Here is a 22,193-nt window from a genome sequence, read left to right as displayed (position 1 = left end):
CAAGGGCTACTACAAGCCGGAGGACAAGAACAACCCGCCATTTTGTGAGCATTGTAAGAAGCTTGGTCACTTCAAGAGCCGCTGCTGGATTCTACACCCTCATCTAGCACCACCGCCGGGTACCATCCGAGGTGGACGACCAAACCGCGGAGGACCACCGAGAGCTCATCAAGCAGTAGCCATGGGGGAGTCATCAATCTCTGAGCAACCTCAACAAGTGACCAGTGGAACTGCTCTTGCTGCAGCATCGTCCGAGCTGGTAAGGCGGTCCGACCTTGATGCGCTCATCAAAGCCATCAAAGAGGCCACCGGTAAGGCGTTTCTTGCCTCAAACAAAATTAAACCCCTCATAGTTGATTCTGGTGCATCCCATCACATGATTAGTGATTCTAGGCTAATTAGTGATATTAAACCTGCTAATGGTAATGTGATAATAGCAAATGGTGAGAAAGTACCAGTTAAAGGCATTGGAAACTTGAAACTATTTGATAAGGAGACTAAGGCATTTTATATGCCAAACTTTACTTCTAACTTGCTATCAGTTAAGAGAGCCACTACTGATTTAAATTGTTATGCTATATTTGGTCCTAACAATGTTCATTTTCAGGATATTGAGACAAGTAAGGTTCTTGGTCAAGGAGGATCCAAGGATGACCTCTATGTGCTTGAGGACTTGAACTTATCTTCTAATGTATCTTGTTTTAATTCGGTTATTATGAAACCTAGTGATTCTATTTTACATGCTAGGCTAGGACACCCTCACACAAGAGCTTTATCTTTAATATTTCCTAATGTTTCTTTTCAAAATGATGAGTGTGAGGCTTGTATTCTTGGTAAACATTGCAAGGCTGTTTTTCCTAAATCTATTACTATTTATGAAAAATGTTTTGATTTAATTCATTCTGATGTTTGGACATCTCCTTGCTTATCTAGAGATAATCAAAAGTATTTTGTGACTTTTATTGATGAAAAATCAAAATATACTTGGATAACTTTACTTCCCTCTAAGGATAGAGTCCTTGAGGCCTTTACTAATTTTCAAAATTATGTCACTAACCACTTTCATGCCAAGATTAAAATTTTGAGATCAGATAATGGTGGAGAGTACACAAGCCATGCCTTTAAGCAATATCTAGCCAAACATGGAATTCTTCATCAAACTAGCTGTCCTTACACACCACAACAAAATGGAGTGGCTGAGAGAAAGAATAGGCATCTCATGGAAGTAGCAAGGTCTATGATGTTTCACACAAGGGTTCCAAAGAGGTTTTGGGGAGATGCTGTGCTAGCCGCTTGTTATCTTATTAACCGCACACCAACAAAGATCCTAAAGGATGTGTCTCCATTTGAGGTATTAACGAATGACAAACCTACATTTGATCACTTACGAGTGTTTGGTTGTGTGTGCTATGTGTTGCGACCAGGTGAGCTAAGAGACAAGCTTGATGCAAAGAGTACAAAGGCTATGTTTCTTGGCTACTCTACCACACAAAAGGGGTATAAGTGCTATGAACCTACAACAAGGAGGGTTCTAGTATCTCGTGATGTCAAGTTCATGGAGACACAAGGTTTTTACGATGAGAAGAATTGGGATGAGCTCCGTAACCTCTCTGATTCACCATCTGATCGGACGCGCAACCTCCGAGTAATCCTTGAGCGACTAGGTTTTGAAAACGATCGGATCACTACCGAGTCAGCCAGACCAGCATCACCAGAGCAACCTGAGCCATTTACTGAGCCTGAGCCTGCTACACATGCCGATGACCATACTGAGCAGCATGAGGAAGCACCCGAGTCACTCGCGGACAACACGGCCGAAACAACCGAGGAGACGGCTGAACAGCTTGAGGAGATCATTACTCCAGGACGAGCCAACTCCGAAGCTGGGGCTATAGTTCCTCTTCGGCGCAGCCAACGTATTAGGTATCCTCCTAGTCATTGGAAGAACACCCGTGTGTACTACAACAACATGGCCGTTGCTCATCCGATTCAGGCCGTGTGCACCTTGGCTCATTTTCCGATAGAGCATCAAGTGTTTCTTGGCCATATTGATGAGGATTGGATCCCCAAGACCTATGATGAGGCTAAGCAGCACAAAGTATGGAGAGATGCAGTGGATGCCGAGAATACGGCCATGGTGCAAAATCATACATGGGACGAGGCTGACTTACCCAAGGGCAAGAAGGCTGTCACCTCTCGGTATATCTTCACAATCAAATATAAGAGCAATGGGGAGATTGAACGCCACAAAGCCCGCCTAGTCGCACGAGGGTTCACGCAAACGTATGGGGAGGACTATCTTGATACGTTTGCTCCGGTGGCTAAGCTTCACACGGTTCGAGTTGTACTCTCTCTCGCCACCAACCTCGACTGGGAACTTTGGCAAATGGACGTGAAGAACGCCTTCTTGCAAGGAGAACTGGAGGATGAAGTGTATATGCGACCACCACCAGGTTTGGAGGATACTATTGGTCCGGGAAAGGTCTTGAAACTCAACAAAGCTATCTATGGCTTGAAGCAGTCACCAAGGGCGTGGTATCACAAGCTTAGCACCACACTCCTTGACAAAGGCTTTCGCAAATCCGAAGCTGACCACACCTTGTTCACCTTACCAAGCGCCAAAGGTATAGTAGTCATTCTAGTGTATGTTGATGATATCATCATCACTGGAAGTGACTCGGTAGGTATTCAAGACTCTAAAACATTCTTGAAATCAGTTTTTGATATTAAAGATCTTGGAGAGTTGAAATACTTTCTTGGGATAGAAGTTTATAGATCAAATGAAGGGTTATTGTTGTCTCAAAGAAAGTATGCACTAGACTTATTGAGTGAAACAGGAAAACTAGGAGCTAAGGCAGTAACAACGCCCCTAGAAGAGAATTACAAGGATGGAGGACAGGGGGAGCTTGACACCGCTCCATTCGAGGACGTTAGCCTCTACCGGCGGCTAGTCGGTAAGCTCATTTATTTGACTATCACACGGCCTGACATTTGCTTTGCCGTGAACCAGGTAAGCCAGCATATGAAGAACCCCACCGTGCACCATTGGAACATGCTGACACGGATCCTCAAGTACATCAAGGGCTCACCCGGCCAAGGCATATGGATGGGACGCAACAAGAGCACTGAGTTGGTAGGCTACTGCGACGCTGACTATGCCGGAGATCGTGGGGACCGACGCTCAACCACAGGCTATTGCACGTTCCTTGGAGGGAACCTGGTCACATGGAAGAGCAAGAAGCAAAAGGTCGTCTCACTCTCAAGTGCCGAATCCGAGTATAGAGCTATGAGGAAGCTAACGACGGAGCTAATGTGGCTGAAGATGTTACTCAAGGATCTTGGAATAGAATCAACAAAGCCGATCACCATGCACTGTGATAACGAAGCAGCCATTCATATAGCAACCAATTCAGTGTTCCATGAGCGGACCAAGCACATTGAAGTGGATTGCCATAAGGTCCGAGAACAAATCAAGCTTGGAGTTGTCTTACCTTGCCATACCGAAAGCAAAGAACAACTTGCAGACGTCCTGACTAAAGCTGCGAGCCCCCAAGTGTGTGAATACATCCATCCTAAGCTTGGCCTCCTAAACCTCACTCGGCCATGACTTGCTTTGTTTTGGCGCCTACACTCTTTTTCCCTTAAGTATAGTTTTCCCAAGAGGTTTTTCTATACTAAGGTTTTTAATGAGGTGGGTGCCTATGTTGTCAAGCTTGACTAGTTCCCCAAGTCAAGCTTGAGGGGGAGTATGAACCGGCACACACACTTGTCCGTACGACCGTACGGACGTCCGTACGACCAACCAACGGGCCATCCTCAAATAGAAGTCTTCATGAGCCCAATCCACCAAAGAGATCCTCCAACGGTCGCCATTCATCTCGATCCTTCCTTTGTAGCCGTTGGAGCAAGTTGTAAGAGAGAAGAGGAGATCACATGTTAGAATAAGGAGATGTCGCTTTCTCCTCATATTAGTGTGCATAGGATCCTAAGAGAATATCCTATTTGTATATGTCTTTAAATAGTTTGTAAGTATCATACTAATAGAAGTAAGAAAAGAGTTTATTCTCTTTCTCCAACACTCTCTCTCTCAATCGTTCACTCTCCTCACTCTTTACACGATTTCACTCTCTTCCATAATCTCTTGATTACTCTACTCTCAAACTTACACTAAGTACACAAACTCTAAGTGTTGTGATACTAGAAGAGGATAAGTCTCAAACTAGTGCTTCTCCTAGTTAGGATCCGCTTACTCTCTAGTATTTGGGTTCTATCTAGCTTGTTTATGGGGAGTTCATCACAAGTTGATGTTCTCTCCTCCCCCTTGAGAATGAGTTAGTTTGTTGTGGGTAAAGGGGGATTCATTCACCAAGTGTTTGTCTACCCTCTCTTGTGAGCTTTGTCTCATAAATCCCAACATATAAGAGTTTGAGATAGATGTGGAGAGTTTAAAAGCCACTTATAACCATTTTGTCCCAAAACAGGCTAAAACCAAGAAAACATTGCTTAGAAGCTGTAAACAGCTATGTTAGTGTTTATGGGGTTAAAATGTGTCTTAATCCAATGCAACTAACTAATTATAAGAGTTTGAGATAGATGTGGAGAGTTTAAAAGCCACTTATACCCATTTGTCCCAAAACAGGCTAAAACCAAGAAAACATTGCTTAGAAGTTGTAAACAGCTATGTTAGTGTTTCTGGGGTTAAAATGTGTCTTAATCCAATGCAACTAACTAATTATAAGAGTTTGAGATAGATGTGAAGAGTTTAAAAGCCACTTATACCCATTTTGTCCCAAAACAGGCTAACAGCAAGAAAACATTGCTTAGTAGCTGTAAACAGCTATGTTAGTGTTTATGGGGTTAAAATGTGTCTTAATCCAATGCAACTAACTAAGTATAAGAGTTTGAGATAGATGTGGAGAGTTTAAAAGCCACTTATACCCATTTTGTCCCAAAACAGGCTAACAGCAAGAAAACATTGCTTAGTAGCTGTAAACAGCTATGTTAGTGTTTCTGGGGTTAAAATGTGTCTTAATCCAATGCAACTAACTAATTATAAGAGTTTGAGATAGATGTGAAGAGTTTAAAAGCCACTTATACCCATTTTGTCCCAAAACAGGCTAACAGCAAGAAAACATTGCTTAGTAGCTGTAAACAGCTATGTTAGTGTTTATGGGGTTAAAATGTGTCTTAATCCAATGCAACTAACTAAGTATAAGAGTTTGAGATAGATGTGGAGAGTTTAAAAGCCACTTATAACCATTTTGTCCCAAAACAGGTTAAAACCAAGAAAACATTGCTTAGAAGCTGTAAACAGCTACGTTAGTGTTTATGGGGTTAAAATGTGTCTTAATCCAATGCAACTAACTAATTATAAGAGTTTGAGATAGATGTGGAGAGTTTAAAAGCCACTTATACCCATTTGTCCCAAAACAGGCTAAAACCAAGAAAACATTGCTTAGAAGTTGTAAACAGCTATGTTAGTGTTTCTGGGGTTAAAATGTGTCTTAATCCAATGCAACTAACTAAGTATAAGAGTTTGAGATAGATGTGAAGAGTTTAAAAGCCACTTATTGTTGGGATTTATGAGACAAAGCTCACAAGAGAGGGTAGACAAACACTTGGTGAATGAATCCCCCTTTACCCACAACAAACTAACTCATTCTCAAGGGGAAAAGAGGACATCAACTTGTGATGAACTCCTCATAATCTAGGCTTAGTAAAGAGTAAATAAGAAGACTTTAGGTGAGATTTGGGAAGAGAATAGGCTGCCTTAAGGGCAGCCTCTAACCGATTCCCTAAACTATCTACATTGAAGCTAAGAACAAGAACACAAGGTAAAAGAGGGGAAATCGGATTCTCTTCTTATTGAATAATATTGTGATGTGTTACATATGAGAGAATTACAGCTTAATATAGAGAAAACAAAGGCATAGAGCCGTTAGGCACACAAGGGATTCAAAGGAGAGATGAAAGGGACAGCTCCTTGTCTTTGGTTGACTCGCTATGCTTCCCAACCAAAGCCACACGTGATTTCCTTCCCTTCCATGCCTTGTGACCGTTAGATCTCCTTCCCTTATGGCCATTGGATCCTTCTTCCCTTCCTTGTGAGATATTTCCTTCTTCTTGGGCTTCTTCTTCTTATAAGGCCTTTGTTCTTCTTATATTGCACTTATGGCCTTGCTGACCACTCTCCTTGCTCTCACGGCCCACATGGCCTTATTGGCCACTCTTATTGTGCTCACGGCCTTACTGGCCGCTCCCACACCACTCATGGCCTTACCGGCCACACTTCTTGTACTAGCAGCCTTACCGGCCACTCTCTTCTTCCTTGTGCAGCTCGGCCTCACCGGCCTCACTCTCTCTTCTCCTTCATATATACTAATACTCCCCCGCACGTTTGATCTGCAGGGCACCATGGGGACCAAAGATCAAGCGTGGACACGTGAGGACTACCTCATTAAAAACCTTAACAAAGAAAACCACTTGGGAGAAAACTTTGTTAAGTAAAAAGAGTGTAGTCTCCACGTTCCTTGATGTCGCAATGATCTTGGTTTGTCAAGAACCAGCTCTCTTCTCTTTAAGCCTTTGAACCGCTACACTTCCTTAGCCCTCCTTGCCTTTAGCACATTCCTTATGATCTCCATCCTTGTTCCTTTAGAATTCCTTTGAGGCTCTCATAGTCTCCTTTACCCTTAAACAAGTGATAAAGAAGAAAAGAATAAGTGTTTGCTATGAGGAATATCAAAGAAAATTTCTAAAAAGTGTGACAATTTAAGGAGAATCATATTAAAGACTAAAGACTAGTAATGAAGCTAAGGTAATGAATTTATGAATTAAAATAGAGAAGAGTTTAGAGCACAGCCTTTATGGTGTTTTGATGGATAGGAGGGAGAGAGTTGATCACTGTTGCGGTTTGGAATTCCTCCTTGAGACCGCTCCTCTAACCATGGTTTTAAACCCGGTCAGTTTTATTTGTCAGACTGACATATGCCCACTGAATCGGACATAACTTTTGAACGGCTGCTCGGATTGGTATGATTCCACTTCCACTGGCAAGATGACTCTGTGGTCTCGAACTTTAATGAAGAACGCGGAAGCCGAATCGCAGTGGAAGGGTTTCGTCCGAGTCGATCTTTGAGACGCTTCGGCTGAGCTTTAAGTAAAGACTTTTGCTTGTGGCCGAGCAGAATCTGTGAGGTACGGTCTGAAGTCACTTGATCTCCCCCGTAACCTTTACTTGATGATGGGCTGAAACCTCATCACCTCAGTTGAAGCCTTGTGCATCACCGTTCTTGTGCACATCCAATCAACAGTTGAAACCTTGTGCATCACCTTTCCTAAAGACCATTGTGCACATCCGATCAACAACTTGGCACTAACACACATGCTCTTGGACTGATTCATCACCTTCCACCAGCTTAACAAAGACTTGGTGGCCCTTGGTTCTAACTCCAGGCATTGTGCTGCGCTCTTACATGGCTATCTTGTAGCCTTCAACCTCGCCACTTCTTCTCCTTGAGATAGTGAGCGAGCTCCACACAATCTTCAATGCTGAAACTGAAACCAAAAATCAATGGAACAGATTCTAAACAAGAGATTGTTAGAGATTAGAGTATAGAGAATATTACTGAAAAATAAAATAGAATTTAGAGAATAATTAAGAGTATAAATAGAGAACAGAGAATCAGTAACCAAGAGTATAGAAAGTGAGAGTATAAGGGAGAGTATAGGCGGTAGTATAAGATGAATGGAGAGTAGAATAGAGAATCTGCTCAAGAGTTCTTATGGACAGAGTTTAACTCTGTTTTCTTGAGTTGAAAGAAGCTTTGACAGCCAAGAACATCCAAGAAGACAATCTCTTTTGGTGCTTTAATGGCTGAAACACAATGGACCTTATGGAAAATTAGTTTCTCCAAAGGTTTAACAACAAAACTCCTTGTAGAATCACTTAAACAAGTGTTCTACAAGAGATTAAGGCTTTAGATCCACGAAGATAACATATAGAAGATGTTTTTCGTGGTCCCAAGCAAAGAAGAAACAACAAAAGCCTTTGGAACAGCCTATTGTCCAACGGTTAAAAGAATGCATCTTGGACCAACTTGAATCTATTTGACCAAGCGGGCTCTACATGCTAAAACAAAGTCTCTCTCTTCCTCAAACTCGAACCTGGACACACCATATGACCAGAAACAAAGCTTTCTCAACCTTGAGAAGAAGAAGAAGTGATTTAGTAATTAAACTTTAAAGGAAATTTAACAAAAGCAAAATTAAACCTTTAGAGGAAAATTAACTAAATCCTAAGAGAACTAAATCCTAAGAATTTCGTGGCTCATACAAGCACACAAGAACCGTGAATCCTCACCATGAACAACACAATTTGCTCAATGGTTCATCACTTCCCACACATCCCAAAATAAACAAAGCTATTACCAAATCGGTGAAGCTTAAGGATGGGGCTTGTAAAATCGATTTCTTTCCACACACTTGGTCTACAAATTCTAACAAGACAAGAGACCAAGCTTACTCAACAATGAGCTGCTAGAGAATCGATTTAATCAACAACAGCAAAATTAAAGCTTTAAAGAAACTAAGCTAAGCGATTTAACACCTAAGCAAAGTCTAAAACTTTAACTAAGCTAACTCCTAAGAAAACGACTTTGAGAATGAGTTTAAATCACCAAGAACAGAACCTGCTCTGATACCATGTTGGGATTTATGAGACAAAGCTCACAAGAGAGGGTAGACAAACACTTGGTGAATGAATCCCCCTTTACCCACAACAAACTAACTCATTCTCAAGGGGAAAAGAGGACATCAACTTGTGATGAACTCCTCATAATCTAGGCTTAGTAAATAGTAAATAAGAAGACTTTAGGTGAGATTTGGGAAGAGAATAGGCTGCCTTAAGGGCAGCCTCTAACCGATTCCCTAAACTATCTACATTGAAGCTAAGAACAAGAACACAAGGTAAAAGAGGGGAAATCGGATTCTCTTCTTATTGAATAATATTGTGATGTGTTACATATGAGAGAATTACAGCTTAATATAGAGAAAACAAAGGCATAGAGCCGTTAGGCACACAAGGGATTCAAAGGAGAGATGAAAGGGACAGCTCCTTGTCTTTGGTTGACTCGCTATGCTTCCCAACCAAAGCCACACGTGATTTCCTTCCCTTCCATGCCTTGTGACCGTTAGATCTCCTTCCCTTATGGCCATTGGATCCTTCTTCCCTTCCTTGTGAGATATTTCCTTCTTCTTGGGCTTCTTCTTCTTATAAGGCCTTTGTTCTTCTTATATTGCACTTATGGCCTTGCTGACCACTCTCCTTGCTCTCACGGCCCACATGGCCTTATTGGCCACTCTTATTGTGCTCACGGCCTTACTGGCCGCTCCCACACCACTCATGGCCTTACCGGCCACACTTCTTGTACTAGCAGCCTTACCGGCCACTCTCTTCTTCCTTGTGCAGCTCGGCCTCACCGGCCTCACTCTCTCTTCTCCTTCATATATACTAATACTTATACCCATTTTGTCCCAAAACAGGCTAACAGCAAGAAAACATTGCTTAGTAGCTGTAAACAGCTATGTTAGTGTTTATGGGGTTAAAATGTGTCTTAATCCAATGCAACTAACTAAGTATAAGAGTTTGAGATAGATGTGGAGAGTTTAAAAGCCACTTATACCCATTTTGTCCCAAAACAGGCTAACAGCAAGAAAACATTGCTTAGTAGCTGTAAACAGCTATGTTAGTGTTTCTGGGGTTAAAATGTGTCTTAATCCAATGCAACTAACTAATTATAAGAGTTAGAGATAGATGTGAAGAGTTTAAAAGCCACTTATACCCATTTTGTCCCAAAACAGGCTAACAGCAAGAAAACATTGCTTAGTAGCTGTAAACAGCTATGTTAGTGTTTATGGGGTTAAAATGTGTCTTAATCCAATGCAACTAACTAAGTATAAGAGTTTGAGATAGATGTGGAGAGTTTAAAAGCCACTTATAACCATTTTGTCCCAAAACAGGTTAAAACCAAGAAAACATTGCTTAGAAGCTGTAAACAGCTATGTTAGTGTTTATGGGGTTAAAATGTGTCTTAATCCAATGCAACTAACTATTATAAGAGTTTGAGATAGATGTGGAGAGTTTAAAAGCCACTTATACCCATTTTGTCCCAAAACAGGCTAAAACCAAGAAAACATTGCTTAGAAGTTGTAAACATCTATGTTAGTGTTTCTGGGGTTAAAATGTGTCTTAATCCAATGCAACTAACTAAGTATAAGAGTTTGAGATAGATGTGGAGAGTTTAAAAGCCACTTATAACCATTTTGTCCCAAAACAGGCTAAAACCAAGAAAACATTGCTTAGAAGCTGTAAACAGCTATGTTAGTGTTTATGGGGTTAAAATGTGTCTTAATCCAATGCAACTAACTAATTATAAGAGTTTGAGATAGATGTGGAGAGTTTAAAAGCCACTTATACACATTTGTCCCAAAACAGGCTAAAACCAAGAAAACATTGCTTAGAAGTTGTAAACAGCTATGTTAGTGTTTCTGGGGTTAAAATGTGTCTTAATCCAATGCAACTAACTAATTATAAGAGTTTGAGATAGATGTGAAGAGTCTAAAAGCCACTTATACCCATTTTGTCCCAAAACAGTCTAACAGCAAGAAAACATTGCTTAGTAGCTGTAAACAGCTATGTTAGTGTTTATGGGGTTAAAATGTGTCTTAATCCAATGCAACTAACTAAGTATAAGAGTTTGAGATAGATGTGGAGAGTTTAAAAGCCACTTATACCCATTTTGTCCCAAAACAGGCTAACAGCAAGAAAACATTGCTTAGTAGCTGTAAACAGCTATGTTAGTGTTTCTGGGGTTAAAATGTGTCTTAATCCAATGCAACTAACTAATTATAAGAGTTTGAGATAGATGTGAAGAGTTTAAAAGCCACTTATACCCATTTTGTCCCAAAACAGGCTAACAGCAAGAAAACATTGCTTAGTAGCTGTAAACAGCTATGTTAGTGTTTATGGGGTTAAAATTTTTCTTAATCCAATGCAACTAACTAAGTATAAGAGTTTGAGATAGATGTGGAGAGTTTAAAAGCCACTTATAACCATTTTGTCCCAAAACAGGTTAAAACCAAGAAAACATTGCTTAGAAGCTGTAAAAGGCTATGTTAGTGTTTATGGGGTTAAAATGTGTCTTAATCCAATGCAACTAACTAATTATAAGAGTTTGAGATAGATGTGGAGTGTTTAAAAGCCACTTATACCCATTTTGTCCCAAAATAGGCTAAAACCAAGAAAACATTGCTTACAAGTTGTAAACATCTATGTTAGTGTTTCTGGGGTTAAAATGTGTCTTAATCCAATGCAACTAACTAAGTATAAGAGTTTGAGATAGATGTGGAGAGTTTAAAAGCCACTTATAACCATTTTGTCCCAAAACAGGCTAAAACCAAGAAAACATTGCTTAGAAGCTGTAAACAGCTATGTTAGTGTTTATGGGGTTAAAATGTGTCTTAGTCCAATGCAACTAACTAATTATAAGAGTTTGAGATAGATGTGGAGAGTTTAAAAGCCACTTATACCCATTTTGTCCCAAAACAGGCTAAAACCAAGAAAACATTGCTTCGAAGTTGTAAACAGCTATGTTAGTGTTTCTGGGGTTAAAATGTGTCTTAATCCAATGCAACTAACTAATTATAAGAGTTTGAGATAGATGTGGAGAGTTTAAAAGCCACTTATACCCATTTTGTCCCAAAACAGGCTAACAGCAAGAAAACATTGCTTAGTAGCTGTAAACAGCTATGTTAGTGTTTCTGGGGTTAAAATGTGTCTTAATCCAATGCAACTAACTAAGTATAAGAGTTTGAGATAGATGTGGAGAGTTTAAAAGCCACTTATACCCATTTTGTCCCAAAACAGGCTAACAGCAAGAAAACATTGCTTAGTAGCTGTAAACAGCTATGTTAGTGTTTCTGGGGTTAAAATGTGTCTTAATCCAATGCAACTAACTAATTATAAGAGTTTGAGATAGATGTGAAGAGTTTAAAAGCCACTTATACCCATTTTGTCCCAAAACAGGCTAACAGCAAGAAAACATTGCTTAGTAGCTGTAAACAGCTATGTTAGTGTTTATGGGGTTAAAATTTTTCTTAATCCAATGCAACTAACTAAGTATAAGAGTTTGAGATAGATGTGGAGAGTTTAAAAGCCACTTATAACCATTTTGTCCCAAAACAGGTTAAAACCAAGAAAACATTGCTTAGAAGCTGTAAAAGGCTATGTTAGTGTTTATGGGGTTAAAATGTGTCTTAATCCAATGCAACTAACTAATTATAAGAGTTTGAGATAGATGTGGAGTGTTTAAAAGCCACTTATACCCATTTTGTCCCAAAATAGGCTAAAACCAAGAAAACATTGCTTACAAGTTGTAAACATCTATGTTAGTGTTTCTGGGGTTAAAATGTGTCTTAATCCAATGCAACTAACTAAGTATAAGAGTTTGAGATAGATGTGGAGAGTTTAAAAGCCACTTATAACCATTTTGTCCCAAAACAGGCTAAAACCAAGAAAACATTGCTTAGAAGCTGTAAACAGCTATGTTAGTGTTTATGGGGTTAAAATGTGTCTTAGTCCAATGCAACTAACTAATTATAAGAGTTTGAGATAGATGTGGAGAGTTTAAAAGCCACTTATACCCATTTTGTCCCAAAACAGGCTAAAACCAAGAAAACATTGCTTCGAAGTTGTAAACAGCTATGTTAGTGTTTCTGGGGTTAAAATGTGTCTTAATCCAATGCAACTAACTAATTATAAGAGTTTGAGATAGATGTGGAGAGTTTAAAAGCCACTTATACCCATTTTGTCCCAAAACAGGCTAACAGCAAGAAAACATTGCTTAGTAGCTGTAAACAGCTATGTTAGTGTTTCTGGGGTTAAAATGTGTCTTAATCCAATGCAACTAACTAAGTATAAGAGTTTGAGATAGATGTGGAGAGTTTAAAAGCCACTTATACCCATTTTGTCCCAAAACAGGCTAACAGCAAGAAAACATTGCTTAGTAGCTGTAAACAGCTATGTTAGTGTTTCTGGGGTTAAAATGTGTCTTAATCCAATGCAACTAACTAAGTATAAGAGTTTGAGATAGATGTGGAGAGTTTAAAAGCCACTTATACCCATTTTGTCCCAAAACAGGCTAACAGCAAGAAAACATTGCTTAGTAGCTGTAAACAGCTATGTTAGTGTTTCTGGGGTTAAAATGTGTCTTAATCCAATGCAACTAACTAATTATAAGAGTTTGAGATAGATGTGAAGAGTTTAAAAGCCACTTATACCCATTTTGTCCCAAAACAGGCTAACAGCAAGAAAACATTGCTTAGTAGCTGTAAACAGCTATGTTAGTGTTTCTGGGGTTAAAATGTGTCTTAATCCAATGCAACTAACTAAGTATAAGAGTTTGAGATAGATGTGGAGAGTTTAAAAGCCACTTATACCCATTTTGTCCCAAAACAGGCTAAAACCAAGAAAACATTGCTTAGAAGTTGTAAACAGCTATGTTAGTGTTTATGGGGTTAAATTGTGTCTTAATCCAATGCAACTAACTAATTATAAGAGTTTGAGATAGATGTGGAGAGTTTAAAAGCCACTTATAACCATTTTGTCCCAAAACAGGCTAAAACCAAGAAAACATTGCTTAGAAGTTGTAAACAGCTATGTTAGTGTTTATGGGGTTAAAATGTGTCTTAATCCAATGCAACTAACTCATTATAAGAGTTTGAGATAGATGTGGAGAGTTTAAAAGCCACTTATACCCATTTTGTCCCAAAACAGGCTAACAGCAAGAAAACATTACTTAATAGTTGTAAACAGCTATGTTAGTGTTTCTGGGGTTAAAATGTGTCTTAATCCAATGCAACTAACTAATTATAAGAGTTTGAGATAGATGTGGAGAGTTTAAAAGCCACTTATAACCATTTTGTCCCAAAACAGGTTAAAACCAAGAAAACATTGCTTAGAAGCTGTAAACAGCTATGTTAGTGTTTATGGGGTTAAAATGTGTCTTTATCCAATGCAACTAACTAATTATAAGAGTTTGAGATAGATGTGGAGAGTTTAAAAGCCACTTATACCCATTTTGTCCCAAAACAGGCTAAAACCAAGAAAACATTGCTTAGACGTTGTAAACATCTATGTTAGTGTTTCTGGGGTTAAAATGTGTCTTAATCCAATGCAACTAACTAATTATAAGAGTTTGAGATAGATGTGGAGAGTTTAAAAGCCACTTATACCCATTTTGTCCCAAAACAGGCTAACAGCAAGAAAACATTACTTAATAGTTGTAAACAGCTATGTTAGTGTTTATGGGGTTAAAATGTGTCTTAATCCAATGCAACTAACTAATTATAAGAGTTTGAGATAGATGTGGAGAGTTTAAAAGCCACTTATACCCATTTTGTCCCAAAACAGGCTAACAGCAAGAAAACATTGCTTAGTAGCTGTAAACAGCTATGTTAGTGTTTATGGGGTTAAATTGTGTCTTAATCCAATGCAACTAACTAAGTATAAGAGTTTGAGATAGATGTGGAGAGTTTAAAAGCCACTTATAACCGTTTTGTCCCAAAACAGGTTAAAACCAAGAAAACATTGCTAAGAAGCTGTAAACAGCTATGTTAGTGTTTATGGGGTTAAAATGTGTCTTAATCCAATGCAACTAACTAATTATAAGAGTTTGAGATAGATGTGGAGAGTTTAAAAGCCACTTATACCCATTTTGTCCCAAAACAGGCTAAAACCAAGAAAACATTGCTTAGAAGTTGTAAACAGCTATGTTAGTGTTTCTGGGGTTAAAATGTGTCTTAATCCAATGCAACTATCTAATTATAAGAGTTTGAGATAGATGTGAAGAGTTTAAAAGCCACTTATACCCATTTTGTCCCAAAACAGGCTAACAGCAAGAAAACATTGCTTAGTAGCTGTAAACAGCTATGTTAGTGTTTATGGGGTTAAAATGTGTCTTAATCCAATGCAAATAACTAAGTATAAGAGTTTGAGATAGATGTGGAGAGTTTAAAAGCCACTTATAACCATTTTGTCCCAAAACAGGCTAAAACCAAGAAAACATTGCTTAGAAGCTGTAAACAGCTATGTTAGTGTTTATGGGGTTAAAATGTGTCTTAATCCAATGCAACTAACTAATTATAAGAGTTTGAGATAGATGTGGAGAGTTTAAAAGCCACTTATACCCATTTGTCCCAAAACAGGCTAAAACCAAGAAAACATTGCTTAGAAGTTGTAAACAGCTATGTTAGTGTTTCTGGGGTTAAAATGTGTCTTAATCCAATGCAACTAACTAATTATAAGAGTTTGAGATAGATGTGAAGAGTTTAAAAGCCACTTATACCCATTTTGTCCCAAAACAGGCTAACAGCAAGAAAACATTGCTTAGTAGCTGTAAACAGCTATGTTAGTGTTTATGGGGTTAAAATGTGTCTTAATCCAATGCAACTAACTAAGTATAAGAGTTTGAGATAGATGTGGAGAGTTTAAAAGCCACTTATACCCATTTTGTCCCAAAACAGGCTAACAGCAAGAAAACATTGCTTAGTAGCTGTAAACAGCTATGTTAGTGTTTCTGGGGTTAAAATGTTTCTTAATCCAATGCAACTAACTAATTATAAGAGTTTGAGATAGATGTGAAGAGTTTAAAAGCCACTTATACCCATTTTGTCCCAAAACAGGCTAACAGCAAGAAAACATTGCTTAGTAGCTGTAAACAGCTATGTTAGTGTTTATGGGGTTAAAATGTGTCTTAATCCAATGCAACTAACTAAGTATAAGAGTTTGAGATAGATGTGGAGAGTTTAAAAGCCACTTATAACCATTTTGTCCCAAAACAGGTTAAAACCAAGAAAACATTGCTTAGAAGCTGTAAACAGCTACGTTAGTGTTTATGGGGTTAAAATGTGTCTTAATCCAATGCAACTAACTAATTATAAGAGTTTGAGATAGATGTGGAGAGTTTAAAAGCCACTTATACCCATTTGTCCCAAAACAGGCTAAAACCAAGAAAACATTGCTTAGAAGTTGTAAACAGCTATGTTAGTGTTTCTGGGGTTAAAATGTGTCTTAATCCAATGCAACTAACTAATTATAAGAGTTTGAGATAGATGTGGAGAGTTTAAAAGCCACTTATACCCATTTTGTCCCAAAACAGGCTAAAACCAAGAAAACATTGCTTAGACGTTGTAAACATCTATGTTAGTGTTTCTGGGGTTAAAATGTGTCTTAATCCAATGCAAATAACTAAGTATAAGAGTTTGAGATAGATGTGGAGAGTTTAAAAGCCACTTATAACCATTTTGTCCCAAAACAGGCTAAAACCAAGAAAACATTGCTTAGAAGCTGTAAACAGCTATGTTAGTGTTTATGGGGTTAAAATGTGTCTTAATCCAATGCAACTAACTAATTATAAGAGTTTGAGATAGATGTGGAGAGTTTAAAAGCCACTTATACCCATTTGTCCCAAAACAGGCTAAAACCAAGAAAACATTGCTTAGAAGTTGTAAACAGCTATGTTAGTGTTTCTGGGGTTAAAATGTGTCTTAATCCAATGCAACTAACTAATTATAAGAGTTTGAGATAGATGTGAAGAGTTTAAAAGCCACTTATACCCATTTTGTCCCAAAACAGGCTAACAGCAAGAAAACATTACTTAATAGTTGTAAACAGCTATGTTAGTGTTTCTGGGGTTAAAATGTGTCTTAATCCAATGCAACTAACTAATTATAAGAGTTTGAGATAGATGTGGAGAGTTTAAAAGCCACTTATAACCATTTTGTCCCAAAACAGGTTAAAACCAAGAAAACATTGCTTAGAAGCTGTAAACAGCTATGTTAGTGTTTATGGGGTTAAAATGTGTCTTAATCCAATGCAACTAACTAATTATAAGAGTTTGAGATAGATGTGGAGAGTTTAAAAGCCACTTATACCCATTTTGTCCCAAAACAGGCTAAAACCAAGAAAACATTGCTTAGACGTTGTAAACATCTATGTTAGTGTTTCTGGGGTTAAAATGTGTCTTAATCCAATGCAAATAACTAAGTATAAGAGTTTGAGGTAGATGTGGAGAGTTTAAAAGCCACTTATAACCATTTTGTCCCAAAACAGGCTAAAACCAAGAAAACATTGCTTAGAAGCTGTAAACAGCTATGTTAGTGTTTATGGGGTTAAAATGTGTCTTAATCCAATGCAACTAACTAATTATAAGAGTTTGAGATAGATGTGGAGAGTTTAAAAGCCACTTATACCCATTTGTCCCAAAACGGGCTAAAACCAAGAAAACATTGCTTAGAAGTTGTAAACAGCTATGTTAGTGTTTCTGGGGTTAAAATGTGTCTTAATCCAATGCAACTAACTAATTATAAGAGTTTGAGATAGATGTGAAGAGTTTAAAAGCCACTTATACCCATTTTGTCCCAAAACAGGCTAACAGCAAGAAAACATTGCTTAGTAGCTGTAAACAGCTATGTTAGTGTTTATGGGGTTAAAATGTGTCTTAATCCAATGCAACTAACTAAGCATAAGAGTTTGAGATAGATGTGGAGAGTTTAAAAGCCACTTATACCCATTTTGTCCCAAAACAGGTTAAAACCAAGAAAACATTGCTTAGAAGCTGTAAACAGCTATGTTAGTGTTTATGGGGTTAAAATGTGTCTTAATCCAATGCAACTAACTAATTATAAGAGTTTGAGATAGATGTGGAGAGTTTAAAAGCCACTTATAACCATTTTGTCCCAAAACAGGTTAAAACCAAGAAAACATTGCTTAGAAGCTGTAAACAGCTATGTTAGTGTTTATGGGGTTAAAATGTGTCTTAATCCAATGCAACTAACTAATTATAAGAGTTTGAGATAGATGTGGAGAGTTTAAAAGCCACTTATACCCATTTTGTCCCAAAACAGGCTAACAGCAAGAAAACATTGCTTAGTAGCTGTAAACAGCTATGTTAGTGTTTCTGGGGTTAAAATGTTTCTTAATCCAATGCAACTAACTAATTATAAGAGTTTGAGATAGATGTGAAGAGTTTAAAAGCCACTTATACCCATTTTGTCCCAAAACAGGCTAACAGCAAGAAAACATTGCTTAGTAGCTGTAAACAGCTATGTTAGTGTTTATGGGGTTAAAATGTGTCTTAATCCAATGCAACTAACTAAGTATAAGAGTTTGAGATAGATGTGGAGAGTTTAAAAGCCACTTATAACCATTTTGTCCCAAAACAGGTTAAAACCAAGAAAACATTGCTTAGAAGCTGTAAAAGGCTATGTTAGTGTTTATGGGGTTAAAATGTGTCTTAATCCAATGCCACTAACTAATTATAAGAGTTTGAGATAGATGTGGAGTGTTTAAAAGCCACTTATACCCATTTTGTCCCAAAACAGGCTAAAACCAAGAAAACATTGCTTACAAGTTGTAAACATCTATGTTAGTGTTTCTGGGGTTAAAATGTGTCTTAATCCAATGCAACTAACTAAGTATAAGAGTTTGAGATAGATGTGGAGAGTTTAAAAGCCACTTATAACCATTTTGTCCCAAAACAGGCTAAAACCAAGAAAACATTGCTTAGAAGCTGTAAACAGCTATGTTAGTGTTTATGGGGTTAAAATGTGTCTTAGTCCAATGCAACTAACTAATTATAAGAGTTTGAGATATTAGTATATATGAAGGAGAAGAGAGAGTAAGGCCGTGAGCTATTAGAATGTACCAAGGAGGAGAGAGGAGAGGCCGGTAAGGCCGAACCTTGGAAGAAGAGAAGAAAGGCCGGAAAGGCCATGTAAAGGCCGGAAAGGCCATGTAAAGGCCGGTAAGGCCATGTCCGTGTCCGTGAGCGACCATGTACCGTGTCCGGTACCATGTACCGTGTCCGTGAACGGACCCATGTCCGGTGAGCGGCCAGTTAGGCCGTGAACACATTGAAGAGAAGGGCCGTGAGCACAATAAGAGTGGCCAATAAGGCCATGTGGGCCGTGAGAGCAAGGAGAGTGGTCAGCAAGGCCATAAGTGCAATATAAGAAGAACAAAGGCCTTATAAGAAGAAGAAGCCCAAGAAGAAGGAAATATCTCACAAGGAAGGGAAGAAGGATCCAATGGCCATAAGGGAAGGAGATCTAACGGTCACAAGGCATGGAAGGGAAGGAAATCACGTGTGGCTTTGGTTGGGAAGCATAGCGAGTCAACCAAAGACAAGGAGCTGTCCCTTTCATCTCTCCTTTGAATCCCTTGTGTGCCTAACGGCTCTATGCCTTTGTTTTCTCTATATTAAGCTGTAATTCTCTCATATGTATTATATCACAATATTATTCAATAAGAAGAGAATCCGATTTCCCCTCTTTTACCTTGTGTTCTTGTTCTTAGCTTCAATGTAGATAGTTTAGGGAATCGGTTAGAGGCTGCCCTTAAGGCAGCCTATTCTCTTCCCAAATCTCACCTAAAGTCTTCTTATTTACTGCTTTACTTAGCCTAGATTACTGATTCTTAATCCTCCTTCTCCTAAGTACACAAACTCTAAGTGTTGTGATACTAGAAGAGGATAAGTCTCAAACTAGTGCTTCTCCTAGTTAGGATCCGCTTACTCTCTAGTATTTGGGTTCTATCTAGCTTGTTTATGGGGAGTTCATCACAAGTTGATGTTCTCTCCTCCCCCTTGAGAATGAGTTAGTTTGTTGTGGGTAAAGGGGGATTCATTCACCAAGTGTTTGTCTACCCTCTCTTGTGAGCTTTGTCTCATAAATCCCAACATGGTATCAGAGCAGGTTCTGTTCTTGGTGATTTAAACTCATTCTCAAAGTCATTTTCTTAGGAGTTAGCTTAGTTAAAGTTTTAGACTTTGCTTAGGTGTTAAATCGCTTAGCTTAGTTTCTTTAAAGCTTTAATTTTGCTTTTGTTGATTAAATCGATTCTCTAGCAGCTCATTGTTGAGTAAGCTTGGTCTCTTGTCTTGTTAGAATTTGTAGACCAAGTGTGTGGAAAGAAATCGATTTTACAAGCCCCATCCTTAAGCTTTACCGATTTGGTAATAGCTTTGTTTATTTTGGGATGTGTGGGAAGTGATGAACCATTGAGCAAATTGTGTTGTTCATGGTGAGGATTCACGGTTCTTGTGTGCTTGTATGAGCCACGAAATTCTTAGGATTTAGCTCTCTTAGGATTTAGTTAATTTTCCTCTAAAGGTTTAATTTGCTTTTGTTAAATTTCCTTTAAAGGCTTAATTACTAAATCGCTACTTCTTCTTCTCAATGTTGAGAAAGCTTTGTTTCTGGCCCTATGGTGTGTCCAGATTCAAGCTTGAAGAAGAGAGAGATCTTAATTTTCGCATCTCATGTCCGCTTGGTCAACTAGACTAAAGCTGTTCAAAGATGCATTCTTTTAACCGTTGGACAATAGGTTGTTCCAAAGGCTTTTGTTGTTTCTTCTTTGCTTGGGACCACGAAAAACATCTTCTATATGTTATTTTCGTGGATCTAAAGCCTTAAGATCTTGGAGAACACTTTGTTTAAGTGATTCTACCATGAGTTAGGTCCAAACCGTTGGAGAAATTAATTTTCCAAACGGTCCATGTGTTTCAGCCATTAAAGCACCAAAGTCTTGTTGAATGTTGGATGCTCTTGGCTGTCAAAGCTTCTGCAAACTCAAGAAAACAGAGTATAACTCTGTCCATAAGAACTCTTGAGCAAATTCTCTATTCTACTCTCCACTCACCTTATACTTCCGCCCATATACTCTACTATACTCTATACTCTTGGTTACTAATTCTCTGGTTACTTATTCTCTAAATTCTATTTTATTTTCAGTAATATTCTATATTCTCTATTCTCTAATCTCTAACAATCTCTTGTTTAGAATCTGTTCCATTGAATTTGGTTTCAGCTTCAGCCTTGAAGATTGTGTGGAGCTCGCCTACTATCTCAAGAAGAAGAAGTGGCGAGGTTGAAGGCTACAAGATAGCCATGAGGAGAGCGCAGCACAATGCCTGGAGTTAGAACCAAGGGCCACCAAGTCTTTGTTAAGCTGGTGGAAGGTGATGAATCAGTCCAAGAGCATGTGTGTTAGTGCCAAGTTGTTGATCGGATGTGCACAATGGTCTTTAGGAAAGGTGATGCACAAGGTTTCAACTGTTGATTGGATGTGCACAAGAACGGTGATGCACAAGGCTTCAACTGAGGTGATGAGGTTTCAGCCCATCATCAAGTAAAGGTTACGGGGGAGATCAAGTGACTTCAGACCGTACCTCACAGATTCTGCTCGGCCACAAGCAAAAGTCTTTACTTAAAGCTCAGCCGAAGCGTCTCAAAGATCGACTCGGACGAAACCCTTCCACTGCGATTCGGCTTCCGCGTTCTTCATTAAAGTTTGAGACCACAGAGTCATCTTGCCAGTGGAAGTGGAATCATACCAATCCGAGCAGCCGTTCGAAAGTTATGTCCGATTCAGTGGGCATGTGTCAGTCTGACAAATAAAACTGACCGGGTTTAAAACCATGGTTAGAGGAGCGGTCTCAAGGAGGAATTCCAAACCGCAACTGTGATCAACTCTCTCCTTCCTATCCATCAAAACACCATAAAGGCTGTGCTCTAAACCCTTCTCTATTTTAATTCATAAATTCATTACCTTAGCTTCATTACTAGTCTTTAGTCTTTAATATGATTCTTCTTAAATTGTCACACTTTTAGAATTTTTCTTTGATATTCCTCATAGCAAACACTTATTCTTTTCTTCTTTATCACTTGTTTAAGGGTAAAGGAGACTATGAGAGCCTCAAAGTAATTCTAAAGGAACAAGGATGGAGATCATAAGGAATGTGCTAAAGGCAAGGAGGGCTAAGGAAGTGTAGCGGTTCAAAGGCTTAAAGAGAAGAGAGCTGGTTCTTGACAAACCAAGATCATTGCGACATCAAGGAACGTGGAGACTACACTCTTTTTACTTAACAAAGTTTTCTCCCAAGTGGTTTTCTTTGTTAAGGTTTTTAATGAGGTAGTCCTCACGTGTCCACGCTTGATCTTTGGTCCCCATGGTGCCCTGCAGATCAAACGTGCGGGGGAGTATTAGTATATATGAAGGAGAAGAGAGAGTAAGGCCGTGAGCTATTAGAATGTACCAAGGAGGAGAGAGGAGAGGCCGGTAAGGCCGAACCTTG

This window comes from Camelina sativa, chromosome 17 (genome assembly GCF_030686135.1).
Source record: "Camelina sativa cultivar CO46 ecotype springtype chromosome 17, ASM3068613v1".
NCBI classification, from domain to species: Eukaryota; Viridiplantae; Streptophyta; class Magnoliopsida; order Brassicales; family Brassicaceae; genus Camelina; species Camelina sativa.
This window is presented reverse-complemented; position numbering follows the sequence as displayed.